The sequence below is a fragment of the Equus caballus genome, chromosome 4 (assembly GCF_041296265.1).
Source record: "Equus caballus isolate H_3958 breed thoroughbred chromosome 4, TB-T2T, whole genome shotgun sequence".
NCBI classification, from domain to species: Eukaryota; Metazoa; Chordata; class Mammalia; order Perissodactyla; family Equidae; genus Equus; species Equus caballus.
Genome location: NC_091687.1, coordinates 18,669,332 through 18,675,187, shown reverse-complemented (window position 1 = coordinate 18,675,187; position 5,856 = coordinate 18,669,332).

Sequence of the window (5,856 nt, the reverse complement as noted above, 5' to 3'; positions counted from 1 at the left end):
AAAACGTATTTCCAGAACTGATACAAGGAGAAAGAAAAACTCTAATAGGAAAAGATCATTGTAAATAATTGGAAAACTATATATTTTTTAAATTTTAAGAAGCAAATTTCAATAGTAGTCCATCTGTTTTGCTTTTATGGGAATTTTTTTCATATTTTTCAGGAATATTTTTTTTTGCTATGTAAAAAATTTTAGACCAAAGGGAAAAAAAAGTAGTTTTCTCAGTAAATGCTATTGTCCTAACACCAATGTCGGACAAAGTACTCACCAAAAAGAAACTTTTATAGGCCTGTCTTACTTGTGATTATAGCTGCTGTGGTAGAAAGAATAATATCCTCCTCCAAAATTTCCAGGTCTTAATCCCAGGACCTGTGACTATTACCTTACATGACAAAAGGAGCTTGCAAGTGTGGTTAAACTAGGGATCTTAAATTGAGGAGATTAAATTGGATCCCCCTGGTGGCCCAATGTCATCACTGGTTCCTCATGAGGGAAATGGGGAGGCAAGAGAGATGTGATGAGAGAAGCAGGGATTGGAGTGACTCACTTTGAAGGCGGAGGAAGGGGCCCAGCCTGAGAACGCAGTTGAAGACGAGGAAACAAATGATCGCCTAGAGCCTCCAGAAGGAACGCTGTCATATGGACCCACGTTAGAATGGGACTCTCAGGACTGTAAGAGAACAAATCGGTGCTGCTTTAATCCACTATGTTCATGCTAATTTGTTACAGCAGCAATGGAAAATTAATACACAGGCTAAAAATCAAAATTTAACATTAGCAAGTCAAATCTCACAGTGTACTTATTTAAGGTCAGCTCCTCAGAAGCAAACAGTAGGAGAAAGATTCAGAGGCAATGATTTATTCAGGAAATGCTCCCAGGGAGAACAGTGAAAGGAGGGAAAGGATTAAAGGGAGGAAGGAAGCCCCCAAGGGTGCGATTCTGACAGAGTCCCAGGACAGTGGCTTCAACCAAATCCTAAAGGGAGACTGGAGTACTATTGACATCTTGGGATTGTCCCAACTCAAGGAAGGGAGCTGGATTTTCCTGCTCCTCAGGCGCTGGCTGCAGGCTGCTCAGGGAGTGTAAAACAGCAGGCACTCTGCTCTCTGTGGGTATGCAAAGTGGCTCCAGGAGGTTCAATAGCCCAAGGGCAGGGCTCCAAAAGAAGTGGCCATTTTGTGCTATTCAGCAGTTGGAGGAGGCGTAAACAGAACCCATAAATGGAAGCCCAAGGGATCTGGAGAGCATGGCCAGTGTCCTTAATGCACATTTGGAATATACTATGCTATGATCATTTAGGGCATAACTCTGGAATTCACCAATAGTTTTCAATTAAGAAATCTATTAACATAATCCAATAAAATCAATAGGAAAAGGGGAAGAGATAGCATGATTATTTCATTGATGCACTAAAGGCATGCATTTATTCCTGTTGAAATTTCTTAATAAAGCACATTTATTTCAAAACTCATATTCAAGTTTAATGCTTGTGGTTTTCTCCCACAGTCCTTTCTGCCCTTCACCTGGACTGCATTCACACGCATCTTTGCAGTCATGTGTATGTGGGAGAACAGCGGGGTAGGTCCACCAAAGGAATTTTGAAATAATAATAATAATAATACACTGAAATAAGTGCCGGAAATTCCTTTAGGAAAATTTAAAATAAGCTGATTTAGACTCCACTATTAGGGCATTGCACATTACTTTTAAAATCAAAATGAATATCCACATTGTATGAAAATGATGATCATGGTGGACAGGAAAGAATGCATTATACAAAATCAAAAGGCCCGGATGCAACGCTTCTCTGCTATCTCACAGCTTTGTGACACTAAATTTGTTTCATTTCCCTGGGTCTTAGTTTTTTCACTGGCAAAATCATTTTGTAAGTTTACTTATTGAACAAATGCGCTATTGAATGCCTACCATAAGCCTGGCCCTAAAATAAGCAAGTGAGTCCACAGAGAGGTTACCTGCAGATGATCTCGAATCTTTTGCAGGTCCAACACCATCACTTTCATGAGACACACTGTTACTGAGCGTTTATTTATTATTTTTTCAGCATGTCATCTATTTTAATTCACGTTCCCAGTGCTGAATCTTTTCTAGTTCTATGTCATAAGAGAAGTGTTCTGCAGTTGTGTACAGAAAACACCATTGTGATGATCACTAATACAGCTGGATTTCAAAACAGACGTGTGTGTGTGCGAATGCATGTATGTGTGTACATGTGTGTGCATGTGTGTCAGTGTGTGTGTGTTTATGTGTACGTGTGAGTGTCTGATCAGAAGCACCAGTTGGAGAAGGTCTTGGAAAAAGTCCTGGGCACTTTGCCACTTATTAAACGCAAATAAAACAAAACTTGAAAAGCGCACTTTCTGTCCTCCATCGTGGATTGTGATTTAGGTTAACAATATTTCCTTCAAAGTAGAATTGAGGAAAGACTTTCTATTTTACTGGAAATATTGGAGAAAAGACCTCGAAAAGTAACTGCCCATTCCCATGTCATGTTGTCTCAGAAGAGCCTCTTCGTTTTGTTCTCTAAGTAACTCGTTTTGAATTTAAGAGCTCTCTTTCCGTGTGCAAGCTGGAGAGAGCCAACATCATGGGGCTGTCCCAGGGGTTTCTTTGAGCACTCTCTTCTAGTCTACAATATTTCTAAACTTTGAAACTGGAAGCTCCTAATTGATTTAAAAACAGCTACTTTCAGTTGGACATGCAATAGAAAAAATATTTTGTTGCTGTCTTTTAAAATTGTTTTACTACACAGACCATTTAAAAAAGGGAAAACAACACACTCTTTTTGACTATAAGACATGTGAGACTGCCTAGAAAGGTAGCTAAGCTCAATGTGCCTCAGTTTCCTCTTTTGTAAAATGGAAATAATAGTAATGACATCATAGCATTGTTGTAAGGATTAAATTAGGTAGTATGTGTAAAGTACTTAGAACAATGTTAGCACATAGTAAGTGCTATAGACCTGTGTGTTAAATTTAAAATGTAATACATATCCTAATAAACAAATTACATAATAATTAATTAATAATTAATCAACTAATTAAAAATAATAAATGTCCTATTTTTTAAAGTTGTCTCTATTATTGGAAGCATATGCTTTACAAGACAGAGGGGAAATGACTTTATTTTGCCTTTGGCTTACTTAAATGCAAGGTAAACTGGGGCCAGCCCGCTAGCGCAGCAGTTAATTTCGCACGTTCTGCTTTGGTGGCCCAGGGTTCACCGGTTCTGATCCCGGGTGCAGACCTATGCACTGCTTGTCAAGCCACGCTGTGGCAGGCGTCCCACATGTAAAGAAGAGTAAGATGGACACGGATGTTAGCTCAGGGCCAATCTTCCTCAGCAAAAAGAGGAGAATTGGTGGCTGATGTTAGCTCAGGGCTAACCTTCCTCAAAAAAAATGAACTCGAATGTATTCATTCAATTAGTAATTTAAGCTAACATCAATACAATAGGGTCCCTACCTCAAGGGAACTGTAGTCCTCCAGGAAGATCACGTCACAGAACTGGCAATCATCCTGGGTTGTGCATGTTACAATAAATGCAGAGCAGAGCTTGGAGCTCAGAGGAGGGAGAAGGAGGGAATATTTTTGCAGGTGCAAATTCTCCAGCCTTCAGTGTTAGAGGAGAAAGAGCTTGTCAGATTACGAAGCTGAGAACTGATTTGAGAACTGGTTGTTTCAGTCAGAAACAGAAAGGAGGTGACAGATCTGAGAATCATATGGTAAGGCGGGGAGGAGGCAGGATTAGCAAACTCTTGCAAACTATACTCAGGAGTTTCTACTTTGTCACATGACAGCAGACAGAGGCATTGATGTTACAATCCAGTCAGCGGAGCTCTTTGGTTTTGTGCTTTTTGAGTTTTCTTCTTATTCCCAGCTGACAATCCCCCATCCACTTGAAGCTCCCCTTTTAAAATAAAAACCAAGAACTCTGAACTCTGTCACTAAAGTAACACTTTTATGACACTCTTTTAGAGACATAGGATGTTAAAGCTTCCGCTTTTGGAATTAATCAGTTCACTTACTGATGAAGAGATTGACTTAAGGAGAAAAAGGAAGTTGCTCAAATTCACCCAGCCATGCATCGCAGAGCCAGGGCCAGAAACATCACCTTTTACAATACCCATCCAACTACATGGCCCCCTGAAACAGAGATCTTCACAATCTCTTCCCCTAGGCTTGTATATGGATTATTCAAGTGATGAATGTCTATCCACCATCAATTCTGTAAAGACATTCCATATTCCTTAGAAGGTGTGCCTACCATATACTGGGTCCCTGATCATTAGCTCTGAGATGGTGGGCTAGAAGTTGCCTTTAAAATAAGGTAACAGGGGCCAGCCCAGTGGCATAGTGATTAAGTTCACACACTCTGCTTCGGTGACCCGGGGTTCACCAGTTTGGATCCTGGGTGCAGACAAACATATCACTCATCAAGCCATGCTGTGGTGATGTCCCACATACAAAATAAAGGAAGACTGACACAGATGTTAGCTCAGTGACAATCTTCCTCACACACACAAATAAAGGCAAGAGTATGAACTGATAGAACTGGAAAGAAATTCTGTGGCAACATTTCTAAGGGATTGCTTATGTATGTGAAAAATGATAAAGATATACAAAGAATATCTATGGTAGGCAGAATTCCAAAATGACCCCTAAGATTCCAGCTCCCTGTTATATACATTCCATATAATCCTTTCCTCTTGCTTGTGGACAAGATCTTTGAATACGATGGAAATGGCTCCTAGAAATTAGGTTATGTTATTGAACAAACATGAAAGGATATTGCAGATGTCATTAAGGTCCCAAATCAGTTGATTTTTAGTTAATCAAGTGGGAGATTTTCCTGGAATGGTCTGACTTCATCAGATGAACGTCTCTAAAAGAGGGACAGGGCTCTTCCTGAAGACAGACACTTTCTCCTGGCCTTGAAGAAGCAAGCCATCATGGGTTCTACAGCTGCAAGAAAACGAATTCTGTCAACAACCTGAGGAAGCTTGGAAGGAGATCCAAGATATGAGAATGCAACCCAGCTAACCCTGACTGCAGCCTCGTTTGATGCTGAACAGAGGATCCAGCTCAGTGAAGCCCAATTCCTACCCCAACGAAACTGAGATAATGAATATGTGTTCTTTCACACCATTAATTTGCTGCACAGCAGTAGAAAATGAATACAGTGTCTATGAAGGTACTTGCTTGGAGAGGATAATGACCTGGTGTAGAAAACGTCCATGCCCAACCTTGATTCCTCCTCTATACTGTGTGAGTTTTATGAAACAAAATGAAACAGCCTGGTCATTTGCCTGTTTACTTTCAGATCCAGCCTCTCCATTTTTCCATTCTATTCTGTAATTTAGGGTGTTGACCCCTAAAAATCACATTTCCCAGGCTCCATTTTTCACTGGCTTTCAGGCAGGTTTGGTCAGTGGAGACTAAGATGAGAGATGGAACGGCAAGAGGAAGAACGAATCTAGGCTACTTCCACCCCTCTCTCTGCTTTGGATGGCACCCTCAGGTGCAGCTGTGTCCCCTCTGTGGTTTAGTCCCTTACTGGGATATCTCTCTTTACATTATATCACCTGCCTCTGTGTTTTCCATAGCCCCAGCTGCCACAAAGTGTCCTTTCCTCCAAGCTTCTCTACTCCACCAGTCAGCTCCAGCTTCCTGGGGTCTAACAAAACCATCTCTTCCATATGTTTCTCCATCTTTAGGAGTGGTCAAAGTTTTATGTTGTTGTTTTTTAAATTGTCAATCTCTGTGCTGCCTCACTTTCTCATTTTCATCTGTTCCAACAACTTGGTGAGCAGTTTCTCATATTAACTTCCTTCTGAT